Source organism: Lissotriton vulgaris, chromosome 1_1 (assembly GCF_964263255.1).
Source record: "Lissotriton vulgaris chromosome 1_1, aLisVul1.2, whole genome shotgun sequence".
In the NCBI taxonomy this organism is placed as follows: domain Eukaryota; kingdom Metazoa; phylum Chordata; class Amphibia; order Caudata; family Salamandridae; genus Lissotriton; species Lissotriton vulgaris.
Genome location: NC_141685.1, coordinates 222,456,569 through 222,471,965, shown reverse-complemented (window position 1 = coordinate 222,471,965; position 15,397 = coordinate 222,456,569). Strand labels below are relative to the sequence as shown.

General features: G+C 46.7%; 1 protein-coding gene across 5 annotated transcripts in view; it reads right to left on the bottom strand.

Moving 5' to 3' along the window:
- The window catches only part of LOC147740938 (acyl-coenzyme A amino acid N-acyltransferase 1-like), a 162,801-nt gene that overhangs the window by 59,246 nt on the left and 88,158 nt on the right, over window positions 1-15,397 (bottom strand). The window contains exon 1 of one of the 5 annotated variants that reach the window (XM_086952227.1): window positions 2,833-2,892. The exons of the other annotated variants lie outside the window; for them this stretch is intronic. The gene's annotated coding sequence lies outside the window, so the exon portion shown is untranslated. Of the gene's footprint in view, window positions 1-2,832; window positions 2,893-15,397 lie in introns of those variants that run through there. 5 annotated transcript variants of the gene reach the window in all.

Here is a 15,397-nt window from a genome sequence, read left to right as displayed (position 1 = left end):
TCATCAATAGAGTAGTGTCCATCTGGATTCCCAAGTTTCTAGCAGATGATGTTGGGTTAGGTGGAGTACCTAAGGTATCTGGCCACCAAGAGTTATCCCAGAGCTGTTTTGCTCCACCGAAAAGGAGAATTTCTGACTTGTCAGCATTTAGTTTCAAATAATGGCCATGCATCCAATTGGATAGCTCTGACAAGCAGTTTTGCAGGCTACTTTTGGCGTCATTTGCGCCATTTATGGTTACCATCAGCTGAGTATCGTCAGCGTAGGAGCAGATATTAATGCCCCATTTCTTGCCAATCGACGCCAGTGAGGAAACTTATACATTGAACAATGTTGGGCTCAATGTTGCTCCTTGAGGTACCCCATATTTGATCTTTCGAGGGGTAGAGGTAAAGTTGCCTAAACAGATGGACTGGGATCTGTTTGATAGAAAAGACTCCAGCCAATTCAGGGCTTTACCTTGTATTCCTTTTGCGGCTAGCATGTGTATTAGCAGTTTGTGGGACACGGTATCAAACGCCGCTGATAAATCAAGGAGTATCAGGGCAGCCGTTTTGCCTTTATCGACCTGCATTCGAATATCGTCCATTACAGCCAGGAGCGTTGTCTCTGCTGTTATTTGATCTAAAACCGGTTTGGGAGACGTCTAGTAGGTTATTGGTTTCCAGAAAACTTGACAGTTGTTTTGTTACCAATCTTTCTAAAACCTTAGATAGAAAGGGCAGCTGTGAAATAGGACAATAATTGGCTGGGTCGTTTATATCCGCACCAGCTTTTTTTAGTAATGGGATTACCGCTGAATTTTTCCAAACTTCTGGGAATACAGCTTGCTCCAGGGACTGATTAAGAACTTTTGTGACTGCTGGGCCAATTATGGGAGTTAATTGAGAGAAAATATAGTGTGGACAGACATCCCATGGCGAGCCTGATTTGATTTCTGACATGGCTTTGGTGACCTCGTCTTCGGAAAACGGGCCAAAGGTAGAGCAGCTGCCTTGCAGAGTAGAGTCAGTCTGATACACCACAGGGGCCTGGGGCCTGGCTGTTATTTGTAAAAGAAGCATATATTTTGTCAATTTTTTCACTGAAAAAGTCACTAATTTTTTAGCAATTTTCTTGTGACGGCGTCAAGTTAGATGTGAGACTGGGGGGATTACAGACTTCTTTTACTATTTTAAAAAGCTCCTTGGACGAGTTTTTATTCTCTAGTATTTTTTGAGAAAAATAGTCTCTTTGCTTTTCGTATGGAGGTATGGTATATTTTCAGTTGATGTTTGTAAGTAGCTCTGTCTTCGGGGTTTCTACTTACTCTCCATTTATGCTCTAGTGTAGTACATTTTCTTTTTTCAATTTTTAAGTCTGGACCATACCATTTCTCAGAGATTTTCAGTTTAGATCGATCAATTGCGCGGATCCGTGAACAATGTACCAGTGCTTTCTCTATGTTGCCAAGCAATAGACAAATTTCTTCTTCGCATGTCATTTCAGAGTTGAGATTATAAGAGAACTCTTCTTTAAATTTTTCCATAGAGAACTTACTCCAACATTTAGTAGAGTTAGTCGGCTGAGCTAACAGTCTTTTAGTTTTTATAGGTAGGTTTAATGTAAAATCTATCCTATAATGATCCGTCCATGTCAAAGGTGTTATATTTGTAATGTTAGTATTCGTTATGTTAGTAAATATAAGATCTAACATGTGCCCCGCTCTATGTGTGGGGCGAGCTATTTTCTGCGTTAGTTGCATAATTTCCATGTCTGTAGCAAGGCGTTTAGTTAGGGGGTTATCCGGTAGATCGAAATGAACATTAAAGTCACCAATGACTATAATGTTTTTATGGTTGAGACAGAGTGGCAGAATTTGTTCCAGGAGTTGGGTGCTAAAGTCAATTGTACTATTGGGGGATTATAAATGATCGCGCCTCCGAGGATCACCTGAGTATTGATAGAGATGGAGATAATTAAAACTTCATGTTTGCCTAGTTGTGTGACTGTTTCTTGACAACATGAAAAGCTGTCTTTAAATATCATGGCCACCCCACCACCTCTCTTAATTGATCGATTGAGATTAATAATTTTGTACCCATTTGGTAGGGCTGCAGTAATATCCGGGGTATTGTGCTCACCGAGCCAAGTCTCCGTGATAAAAGCAAAGTCAGATTTAATATCCTGTAGCATATCCCATATTTCAATAGAGTGTTTGGGGAGGGACCTTGCAGTGACATAAATACATGAGTAATCCTGAGTAGGTGTGTCTTCAGATGTAGGAGGCTTCGTGTGGTTACAGTTCCATCTACAGTTACGACAGCTAAAGGGGCCCATGGTGTTGGAGGGTCTCAGGGTGATGAATATATTGCTAATGCACTTTTTAAAAAGTACTTTAGCGCTGGATGAATCCTAGTCCTTTTTTTCTTAACTTTTTTAGCCATGCTGCATGACAGTCATGCTGCTATACAGCATGGCTACAATTAATTGTCAAAGTCAGGAGTGTCCATGGTGCATAGCATGTACAAAGTCAATAGCAGAACCAAGAGACTCACCAGTGAGAACTACTGGCTTTGCCAATGCTTATTGGGTCTCGGCACAGCACCCTTGTGGTTCTGAGCTAATCAGTCTCCCCTTACATAAAAAAGAAAATTATGGTTGGCAAAACATTCTATCGCATAAAGAAAGCAATTGCACCCATTTCCTTGTCTTAGCAAAAATACATTTGGAAGCAGATAAGATCTGTAGTCGGAAAAAAGCAGATAACATCAGTTGTCACAATACACATCCATTTCAAAGGAGAAAAGGGCTTCTTTGAAATGTGTGTTGCAGAAAAAATAAAAGTAGTACCTCAATCACAGGGCGATCATGGAAGGACAAGCTGAAATCAGTACTTGGTCCATGCTCCAGCCGAAGGAAGAGGAAGTGAAACCAGCAGGCGCGGGTCAATTAGAAGGCAGCAAATTAGAGTGACAGTTAAGCCAACAATGTTAAGCAATGGTCGGGCTGCAAGCCCCTAATTGTATACAATATCTCTTGCAGGCGTGACCTAAAAATAAATACTTAACCAGGTGAAACTTATGTCACATTTTGAAGACTGAGCGGACTTAGAAGCACACAAGGATGGTTGTCAGCAAGTAGGAAAACAATGGAAGACAAAAATATCTAGAACGACCACATAGTCTAGAGCAAACAAGAAAGTTAGATAGAATAAGGTTTCCATTATGGTTGTCAAAATCAATCAATCAATCAGTGACACTTATAAAGCGCGCTACATACCCGTGGGGTCTCAAGGCGCTGGGGGGGGGGGAGCCGCTACTGCTCGAACAGCCAGGTCTTCAGCTTCTTCCTGAAGGAGAGGTGGTCTTGGGTCAGGCGCAGGTCGGTCGGGAGGGAGTTCCAGGTCTTGGCGGCCAGGTGGGAGAAGGACCTTCCTCCTGTAGTCGCTCTTCGGATGCGGGGGACGGCGGCGAGGGCGTGGTTGGCTGATCGGAGGTGGCGGTTGGGAGCGTAGAAGTTGACTCGGCTGTTGAGGTAGCTCGGGCCTTGGTCGTGTAGGGCTTTGTGTGCGTGGGTGAGGAGGCGGAAGGTGATTCTTTTGTTGACGGGGAGCCAGTGAAGGTCTCGCAGATGTCCGGAGATGTGGCTGGTTCGTGGGATGTCGAGGATGAGTCTGGCTGAGGCGTTCTGGATCCGCTGGAGTCTCTTCTGGAGCTTGGCGGTGGTCCCGGCGTAGAGGGCGTTGCCGTAGTCCAGTCGGCTGGTGACGAGGGCCTGGGTGACGGTCTTCCTGGTCTCGGTGGGGATCCACCAGAAGATCTTCCGTAGCATGCGTAGGATGTTGAAGCATGCCGAGGAGACGTTGTTGACTTGCCTGGTCATGGAGAGGGAGGAGTCCAGGATGAAGCCCAGGTTGCGTGCATGGTCTGTCGGTTTGGGTGCGGTGCCCAGGGCGGGAGGCCACCAGGAGTCGTCCCAGGCGGAGGGAGAGGAGCCCAGGATGAGGACCTCCGTCTTGTCCGAGTTCAGTTTCAGGCGGCTGGTCGTCATCCACTCGGCTACCTCTTTCATCCCTTCGTGCAGGTTGGCTCTGGCGGCGGCGGGGTCGTTGGTCAGGGAGAGGATCAGCTGGGTGTCGTCGGCGTAGGAGATTATGCTGAGGTTGTGTTTGCGTACGATGGCCGCGAGGGGGCTCATGTAGACGTTGAAGAGGGTGGGGCTCAGAGATGATCCTTGGGGGACGCCGCAGATGACTTCGGTGGCCTCTGACTTGTACGGTGGTAGGCGGACTCTCTGTGTTCTCCCGTCGAGGAAGGAGGTGATCCACTCCAGCGCCTTGTCCTGGATTCCGACGTTGCTGAGGCGCCGTACTAGGGTGCGGTGGCAGACCGTGTCGAATGCCGCGGAGAGGTCTAGGAGGATGAGGGCCGCTGTTTCTCCATTGTCCATCAGGGCTCGGATGTCGTCGGTGGCGGCGATGAGGGCGGTCTTGGTGCTGTGGTTGGCTCGGAAGCCGGACTGTGAGGGGTCGAGGGATCCGTTCGTCTCGAGGAAAGCGGCCATCTGCTTGTTGACGGTCTTCTCGATGACTTTGGCTGGAAACGGGAGGAGCGAGATGGGGCGGTAATTCTTGAGGTCGGTGGGGTCCGCTGTTGGTTTCTTGAGTAGGGCGCTGAGTTCGGCGTGTTTCCAGCTCTCGGGGAAGATGGTGGTGTCGAGGGATGTGTTGATGATGTCTCGCAGGTGGGGTGCGATGACAGCGTCGGCTTTGTTGAAGACGTGGTGAGGGCAGGGGTCGGTCGGTGATCCGGAGTGGATGGAGTTCATCGTGCGGATGGTGTCTTCGGTGCTGATCGGGGTCCAGGCGTGGAGGGTGGTGGTGGGGGGTGGTTGTTCGGTCATGGTGTGCGTTGGTTGGTTGTTGAAGCTGTTGTGTATGTCCGCGATCTTGTTGTGGAAGTATGAAGCCAGGGAGTTGCAGAGGTCTTGCGATGGGGTGATGTCGTTGTTTCCTGCGCTGGGGTTGGAAAGCTCTTTGACGATGTTGAAGAGTTCCTTGCAGTTGTGTGCGTTGTTGTCCAACCGGTCCTTGAATGCTGTTTTCTTGGCGGCGCGGATCAGCTGGTGGTGTTTCCGGGTGGCAAGTTTGAAGGAGGTCCTGTTGTCCGGTGTCGGTTCCCTTCTCCAGACTTTCTCGAGGGCTCGGCAGTTCTTCTTGGAGCTCTTGAGTTCGTCGGTGAACCATGGGGCTTTCTTGCTGCCGGGTCTGCTGGGCGGGGTCCTCAGTGGGGCGAGTTCGTCCGCGCAGTTGCTGATCCACTTCGTGAGGTTGTCGGCGGCCTGGCTGGGGTTCGCTGAGCTGGCAGGAGGGTGCTGGCTCAGGGAGGTGGCGAGCTGGTCTGCTGTGATCTTGTTCCAGCTTCTGCGGGCGGTCTGTTGCTGGTGGTGGTGGGTCGTTGTTTTCTTGAAGGTGAAGTGGACGCAGCTGTGGTCCGTCCATTGAAGCTCTGTGGTGTGGCTGAAGTTGATGTCCTTGCTGGATGAGAAGACAGCGTCGAGTGTGTGTCCGGCGAGGTGGGTGGGGGTGGACACCAGTTGCTTGAGTCCCAGGTTGGTGAGGTTGTCGAGCAGGGTGCTGGTGTTGCGGTCGTTGTTGTTCTCCAGATGGAAGTTGAGGTCTCCCAGGAGGATGTAGTCAGCGGAGGGGAGGGCATGTGGGCTGACGAAGTCGGCGATGTCCTCGCTGAATTGTGTGCGTGGTCCAGGGGGTCGGTAGATCAGGGTGCCTCTGAGGGTGGTGTTCGGGTTGGTGTGGATCTGGAAATGCAGGTGTTCGGCGGTGGTCAGGGAGTTGTCGGTGCTGGTCGTGAGACGGATGGTGCTCCTGTGGATGATGGCGATGCCTCCTCCCATCTGGTTGGCGTTTCGGTCCCTCCGGACGATCTTGTAGCCCTCTGGGATGGCGATGGCGATGTCGGGAGCTGAAGAGGCGTTCATCCAGGTCTCCGTGAGGAAGGCAACGTCTGGAGCTGTGGTGTCGAGGAGGTTCCAGAGTTCGATGGCATGTCTGTGGATGGAGCGGGTGTTGAGCAGGATGCACTTGAGGTGGGTACTGCTGGTGTTCGGCTTGGTGGGTGCTGGTGCGAGGCAGGTCCGGATGCAGGTGAACTTGCAGGCGTGGCAGCTGAAGGGTCCGTGGGTACGTTGTGGAGAGGCTTGATGGCATTCTGGGAGTCGGCCGGTGTTGAGAGCGGTGAGGGTGGCGGCGGAGTACGTCAGGCGGGTCGGTCGGGGTCTTCGTGGGCCAGGGGTCCTGGCGCTGGTCGCGATCCGGTCGCGGACGGGCGTAGACGGGCTTACCTTTGGCGCGCCTTCGGCGCACAATCGGCGCGCCCGCTGCGCGTGACCGCTGCGCGTCCGCACGGTCGCCATTTAAGGCGAAGTGCGCGGGTGGGCGGAGCAGCTGGGAGGCGGGAGCGGGGAGGGAACAGAAGAGAAAAAGGGGCGGGGCCAATGTCGGTGGCGGGAAGCGAGAGCGGAGGGCGGCGAGGTAGGCGGCCAATCAGGAAGGAAACAGGACACGGCACAGGGGATACAAAGAAATTAACAGGCACAAATTTAGGGCAAAACAAATAAAAACGGCAAAATACGCGAGCAGACGGCAGAAACAGACAAGCACAAATTACGGGCAAAACAAGGAAAAACAGCAAAATACGCGAGCAGACGGCAGAAACAGACAAGCACAAATTTAGGGCAAAACAAGGAAAAACAGCAAAATACGCGAGCAGACGGCAGAAACAGACAAGCACAAATTACGGGCAAAACAAATAGAAACAGCAAAATACGCGAGCAGACGGCAGAAACAGACAAGCACAAATTTAGGGCAAAACAAGGAAAAACAGCAAAATACGCGCGCAGACGGCAGAAACAGACAAGCACAAATTTAGGGCAAAACAACTGGGAAACCAGAGGGGAGCGACCACGGCGTCAGCGAGGCCGGCGGCGAGGCAGAAGGCAGGCAGAGGGGAACACACGCAGCAGCTGGTGGCCGTGCGGCGCGGGGGTGTCCCACAAGTGGGTCACACTCACCTGCGCTGCACGGTCGCCATTTAAGGCCAAGTGCGCGGGTGGGCGGAGCAGCTGGGAGGCGGGAGCGGGGAGGGAACAGAAGAGAAAAAGGGGCGGGGCCAATGTCGGTGGCGGGAAGCGAGAGCGGAGGGCGGCGAGGTAGGCGGCCAATCAGGAAGGAAACAGGACACGGCACAGGGGATACAAAGAAATTAACAGGCACAAAAGATATCAAATGTAGGCTTTGCATGTTGGGTGAGGAGTAGTAACTAATGTATTGTGTATGTACATCTAACAAACGGCTCAGAGGTGAAAAACATTAAGACCTGTAACGTCTAAATGTTAGGGAAAGCAGTCAATCTGTCATAGTTTTAATAAGCAGTTGTGACTCAAATCTAACTGGTAATTTTTTAGAATTCATGGACATAGTTTGAAAAAATGACAACCAAACTTGCTCTTTGGAAGGATAATTAGGCCTCACTGTTCCCGTTTTATGTATTGACCAGTTTCAGTTTTTTTATATCTTGCAAATGTAATATTTGTAATTAATTGGGAAATTAAAACATACTCATGCAAAAAATTTCACATGTGCGTGACTGTACAAATGATACAATAGTGCAAGCAAAATTGCCTTCAGATAAATACAGTTTAACTCTTATTTATTTTTTCCTGGGAAAACATTTTTTTCTATGGAGAAACAACCGACTTGCCCACACTTCCACCAATGGTGGGGTGTTCCCTTTACATTTCTACCCCAGATGGAGTTTTACTCCAAACTTTGAGAGAAGGAAATCTCCAACCCTTTAGAGCAATAATTCTTAACCTTTTAACTTCTGTGGACCCACATTTAATCATGACTGGAATCTGGGCAACCCAACAAATTAATTTTGATGAAGGAAATAGACTAACAATACAATAATTTATGGAAACAAACATTCATCAAAGAAATACGCAAATTGTGAAATATATGATTTATTTCACAACAAAATATATAAAATGTAATTTAAATGGGAAGATTGGAGATTTCCGAAATTTAGTTGGGGCCACCCATCGTCCATACTATATTCTGTTTGATGAACTTACCCTGCTGCCACAAATCAATATGAGGATATCCACTTAATTTTTAGACTCCAATTTTAAATTCCTTCAAATTTCCAGCAAACTGGCGACTATATGGAAATGTACTCACACACAAGAAAAACAACATTAATGCTTTCATTTTACTTTATGCTCTATTTATGCACCAACAAATGATGATCCAGAAACCCTAATTCATATAAATTCTCAATTACCCAACTGGCCTCTCCCCATTATACTTTGTGGCGACTTAAATATAAATGGCCTTAATGGGCTGTGGATGGATGATCCTGCAAGGTTCACTGGTAAAAAGAAAAAAACCCACAGAGCGTTGATACAGCTTATGCAGGATAATGGACTGATCAATATTTGGGAACATATAAACAGAGGGGGAGGCAGTACATACTATTCTGCCCCCCATAAACCTCTAGCTTGGTTAGATTACTTCTTGATCGCTCCCTCGTTGATACAGATGGTGAAAGTTTAAAAAATGCCCAGATTGATGTCAGATCATAATCCGCTTTCCATGGAGATCTCTATACCATATCCACAGAAATGTATAATTAGTTGGACTTTCGAGAGAGCTCTGCTACAGGGTACAAATTATGTTAATCACATGGAAATTTGGTTAAAAGAATTCCTGGAAAACAATAGGGGCACAGGTTCACCCCAAATAGTATGGGATGCAATGAAGGCAGGTATTAGGAGGGAAACGCTAAGCTACTCTCTTAGACGGAGCAAGCAGGAAAAAGAAGATCTTGAGAAGAAGAAAAGTCTAGTAGCAAAGCTAGAGGAAGAACTGGTAAGAAGCATAAGAAAGAAAGAAGATATGACAAAAGTAACGCAAGAACTAGCTATGGCAAAAGCAGCAGTGGGTGAAGCATATGCCGCAAAATCAGCTGGTAAATACCTAGCGAGGAGGGAAGAGCAACACGAATATAATGAACAGGTAGGACAAATCCTAGCGATTGGAACTCGGCAGGCGGCTACTCAGGGGCAAATAACAGAAATGACTACGGAGGCAGGGGCAATAGTAAAAACCCCAAAGGAAATTTGCACTGTATTCCGGAACTTTTATAAGAAATTATATAGCCAGGATAACGGGGAAGCAGATATAGCGGAAATTGAGGAATATCTAGAGTCTGTCTCATTAGATAAACTAACAAAGGAGGACAACAACTCGCTGGAGATTAACTTTACCTTAGAAGAAGTACAAAGAGCTTTTAACGATTTTCCGTCAGGGAAAGCAGTTGGACCTGATTTATTAACGCTAGAGTTTATAAGAAGTTCTTTCTGACCTTAGAAGCAGACATTTATAGACTTATGGTCCTCATACAAAACGGCGCCGCCCCTCCGGGGTCTTGGGGAGAAGCTTCAATGGTGGTTTTTCTAAAAAAGAATAAAAGCTCTACGGATCCTGGGCCATACAGACCAATCAGCTTAATGAATAGTGATAATAAAGCCTATTCTAAAATTTTGGCAAACAGGCTGAGCTTGGTACTTGGGAAGATAGTTTCACCCTGGCAGCACGGGTTTATACCGGGGAGGAGTACCGCCGATCATATTAGAAGGGTGTTTGCATTGCTGGACGGTACGAATGCCTCACGAGACCCTATGTCTTTAATATTTCTGGACGCCGAAAAGGCTTTCGATAGGGTCTCGTGGGGTTTTCTATGGGCAACAATGAACAAATGTAATTTTGGGAAAATATGTATAGGAGCATTAAAGGCCCTCTATAAAAATCCGAATATCAGACTGAGAGTGGGGGGAGAACTGAGCGAGGCAAAAAAAATCAAACGTGGGACTAGGCAAGGATGTCCCTGCTCCCCTCTAATCTTTGCTTGTTATATTGATTCCTTTATTAGATATATAGAAAAAAATAAAAATATCAGCCTAATTGTATTGAATGGATATGAGACCAAAATATTGGGATACGCAGATGATTTAGCAATCACATCATCAACACCAATAATAGCAATTGGGGAAATTGAGGATGAGGCGAAAAAATATGGTCTTCTGTCAGGGTACAAATTGAACCAAGGGAAAACACAAATAGTCGTAAATCAATTTGTTACTATTCATGCTGAGAGAGTTATAGAGTCCGCGGTCTATCTGGGCGTTAGCATAACATCCGATTTATCGAAGGTTGTGGAGGAAAATCTGACCCCATTAATAAAAAAGGCAAAACTAGACTTAGATAGGATGGAAAATTTACACTTAACAGTTATAGGCCGCTGCAATGTTATAAAGATGCAGCTTCTGCCCAAGATCTTATATTTATACCTGTAGAAACAAAGCGCCTCCTCGTGTCCCCAGACCGCTTCAACCCCGAATCACAGGTGCCAATGTTCGCGGGGGTTGCAGTGTCATTGCACGCCGCCCAAAACAAAGAACAATGTCCTCGTCACCGCATCATTTCTTCCTGTCCATCGAGGCGGGCTCAGGCCATACCAATACCTTGGTGCACACACTGTAGCCGAAGCAATGCCAGAAGGGTCCGAGCCAACTTTGGAGAAGCGGGGGTCGTGAATTGCGTCTCTGGCAGCACGCAGACAATATCCAAACCAACTCTTCAAAAAAGAGCTGTGACTTCAGCTGGGGACAACATGGAGACCATTTATTTCCACAATTTTGGCGAATGCATTTCGGCATGGAGATGCCTTCCTCAGCGCCACAAGTTGTTCAAGGGGGTGTCCAGTCACGCATTGCAATTGACCTGCAGCCTATATTGGCCATGTGACCCAGGCTCCGCCCCTGTTGTGAATAAGCCACCTGTTGCACAGGAAGAAATGATGCGGTGACGAGGACATTGTTCTTTGTTTTGGGCGGCATGCAATGACACTGCAACCCCCGCGAACATTGGCACCTGTGATTCGGGGTTGAAGCGGTCTGGGGACACGAGGAGGCGCTTTGTTTCTTCAGCAAGCAGAGGAAGGAGTCTTCATCCCGGCAATTTCTACATCCCGCCCGACCACTAGGTTGACATTCCATGCATACACCTACCTGGGAGCCAAGCGCTGCATCCTGGGAGTTGCAGTTCGGGATTACACAAAGAACTGCAACAGGTGGCTTATTCACAACAGGGGCGGAGCCTGGGTCACATGGCCAATATAGGCTGCAGGACAATTGCAATGCATGACTGGACACCTCCTGAACAACTTGTGGCGCTGAGGAAGGCATCTCCATGCCGAAATGCATTCGCCAAAATTGTGGAAATAAATGGTCTCCATGTTGTCCCCAGCTGAGGTCACGGCTCTTTTTTGTAGAGTTGGTTTGGAGATATATATATATATATATATATATATATATATATATATATATATATATATATATATATATATATATATATATATATATATATATATATATATATATATATATGCTTTTGTGTCTGAAAGCTCTAAAATGCCTTGAGGAACTCCAGCACTGGGAAAACCATCTGAAGATTTATCATCTGATTCGAGAGGGAACGTCTTGAGGAATTGCAGGTCTGTGAAAATGAAATCTATATATACAGACTCACGCCATCCGAACCTACTATAGACTTTAGAGCCGGTATGAATATGGACTTACCCCCCACACCACCGGCCCGGCAGCATGAACATGTTGCATGCTGGGAGTTGGAGTCTGCTCAATGTTTTCGCGATCTCCAACAGGTGAGCTGATTGAACCTGGGGAGGAGCCTAATGTCGTCAACATCACTACAAGTAAAGCAGGACTATCGGATCAACCGCATAGACTCTTTTGGTGTAGGGCGCTGAACAAGGCATATCTGCCAAAATGCATTCGCCGCAACCAAATTAGTGCACCTGAGCAATAAAGAGTTTCCAAAGGAACCCCCTCTGGCGCCCGCTGCATCTTCTTTGGGGGAAGTAGGTTTTTGGATTTATTCTGCGCCAAGCCTGGAGCTCAGTACCGATGGCCCTGCCGTGCAAGTGATCCGGACAAGACTGGCAACATGCTGCCCAGCAGTATACGGTATGCCTGAGGTATCGGGAGATCCGGTGTCCGCCGTGACAGAGGGGAGAACCAGTGCGGAGTGTGGTATTTTACCTCTGTCAGGACGTTGTGTGCCGACATGGCTGTCCCTGCACAATACTTTCCCTTTCTGTCTGGCTGCGGCAGTACGAGGGGACCCGAGGAGGCTCTTTGAGACGAGGGTGCACTCCAAAGACTCACGCCATCCGAACCTACTATAGACATTAGAGCCGGTATGAATATGGACTTACCCCCCACACCACCGACCCGGCAGCATGAACATGTTGCATGCTGGGAGTTGGAGTCTGCTCAATGTTTTCGCGATCTCCAACAGGTGAGCTGATTGAACCTGGGGAGGAGCCTAATGTCGTCAACATCACCACAAGTAAAGCAGGACTATTCGATCAACTGCATAGGCTCTTTTGGTGTAGGGCGCTGAAGAAGGCATATCTGCCGAAATGCATTCGCCGCAACCAAATTTGTGCACCTGAGCAATAAAGAGTTTCCAAAGGAACCCCCTCTGGCCTCCGCTGCATCTTCTTTGTGGGAAGTAGGTTTTTGGATAAATATAGTTTTGAAAGAACCTCTATATATATTGATTTCTTCCTTCAGACACATGTTCAATCTATAAAATCATATATTCGTGATACTGGTGATTTTTTACAAAAAATGATTGACTTCGAATGGAATGATGGTTTCTTGTTAATTACACTTGATGTGACATCTTCATATAGATCAATCAAACACAAAGATGGTCTCAGAGCCGTCAAATATTATCTATCACGAAGAGGCCCAGAACATAGTGAGCATACGGATATGCTATTGAATATGACAGAAAGTTGCCTGTTGAACAATATCTTCCTATTCCAGAATAATTATTACCAACAAGCTAGAGGTGTGGCCATGGGAGCCAGCTTCTCCCCCAGCTATGCTTGCTTGCATATGGGCTGGTGGGAGGAGCTAGTTCTCATGGTCGAACACTGGGAAACAATGGCCAAACACATGAGAACTTGGTGGAGATTCATTGATGATCTCTTTTTGATATGGCAGGGCAAGGAGGAGGAGGCGCGAAAATGTATTGAAGAAATCAATACAAATGAATTAAACGTTAACTTTGTAGTGTAGTTCCTAGTTTCCCACTAGGCCCTGCGCATTGGAATAACATAAACAGTAGTATTGACGTGGAACTGCGGATATTCCAGGCCTCCACTGACTATGCTAAACTTAATTGGGTTGTGTTACCAACTAGCTCAGAGGTCACTGGAAACTTTCTTCTCTGCATAGGAAGTGATCAGCTTCCTTGGCACAGACAAGAAGGGATTCAGTTTTCCAACAACCGTGCAACATGACAACTTTGCTCCTCAGATCAAGAGTCGATCTCTAGGGTCGTGTGAAACAATAGACATAGATTTCACTCAGTCAGTCTAGTGCAGTTTACTTTCACAGTATGTAGAGAATAGAGAGACGGGCGTGTATCAATAAGGGTTAACATTTATTGAACAGTCTTTCTTCTCGTACAAGAGAAATGTATTGCCACAATTGCAATAACTGTTATTATAAAAAGTACGTACAGTAAGATAAGTATTGCGAAATAGAACTGTAAAAGCATTGATATGGTTTCTTAGCCATACAATGGTTTAAAAGTAATAAAACATATATACAGTCATATATACATTAGGCTAACATACTCAACTGGTGCTTCTAACTAAGCCTACCCCAGTGTGCCTGACCTAAGCCTAACACGTGAGAAGGGGAGCAAGTAAGTAGCTTAAGTTAAGTTGGTTTTGCCAAGGTTTGTTTCAAGAATTCTCGTCTAAGGGTTTAGTCAACACCATACCTCTGAATAGAATGATGGAGGATTGGTATCTCCTTCAGGGGTCTCTCTCGATATCCCAGTCACCCGCGAGGGTAAACCGGAAGCGCCGGGACTGGATTTCTCTGCACGAGAAATGCAGCGGCTTCTCTCAGCGCGTCGAGGAAGGAGGGGTGACAGCGTCCGCGGGCAGCTGGGCTGGATGTCTTCGCAGAGGACGGCTGCTCGGCTCCTCAAGCGTACTGCACCATAGGTCGCGCTTTAGCGGCGATAATGGTAATCAGCAGCTTCACCACCACAGGATAGCAGGCTGCAGCGACAGAGTGCTAGTTGTTACCAACACGGGGTCATGCAGGCAGCTAGCATCAGCAACAGGTTCGCTCATTGCTTAAGGCAACGTTGGTAATATTTATACCTGACAGGTGCCGGGTTTGACGCAAGTTTGCTGGACATAAGACGTCAATTAAAGATGTCACTAGGAAGTGACAGTTATCAGTTGCTCATTAGAGTTCCATTACTAATCAAAACATAGCAAGCGGGGATTTCCAGGTTTGCTAAGTTTTTATCTTGTTGAAGAACTCGGAGTGTTATCTAGGAATATCAGATAGTGACTGCTGCTCTGTCATTGCACTAATTGGTCGCAAAGGAAGTAGCAGAGAGTCATGCTGGAATGTGGCTCTGTTCGTGTGAGGCCAGAGATGACTTTTCAGAAAATCGCACTTGAACGGTTATGCCAATATAGGGAATAAATGGATTTATAGCCGAATAGGGGCATAAGGTCACAGTATCGATCAGGAACCTAGATAAGCACGCAACAACTTCAGTGCATGCGTTAGCAATAAAACTGAATTTTTAGATATGGAGATATATATCAATTCAGGTAAACTGGAGACTCGCTTGCATCGCAAAACAACCGCAGGCAATTCTATTTTACACGCGAGCAGTGCCCATCCTGGGCACTTAATTCAAAGCATCCCTTATGGGTAATTACTGCGAATAAAACATATTTGCAGTAATGACTAGGATTTAAAACAAGTTCAGGTCCATTGTATAAAACGATTTCAAGATAGGGGTTATGGCAAAAAATGCTTAGATAAAGCTCTCAACAAGAGCAACCAAGAGACCAGAACCAATCTCCTGAAAACTAAACAGGAGAAGTCTAACAAAAGCAACTCCAAAGAAAAATTAAGGTTCATTCGTTAATTTAACAGACAGGAGGGTGCAGTCAGAAAAATAATAAAGAAAAATTGGCACCTGATTAAACAAGATCCAATCATTGGCAAATCAGTTCCCCAGCATCCGGCGATTACATATTGCAGGGGCAAATCCTTGCGAGATACTCTGGTAAAAAATGATCCTTGTGGCCCACCAGTCAAAAATACTTGGTTATGCCAGCAAAATGGCTTTTTCAAATGCAAAACATGCAAGGCATGTCAACACAGGGTTTCAATGACAAAATACAAAACCCCCTTTAGTGAA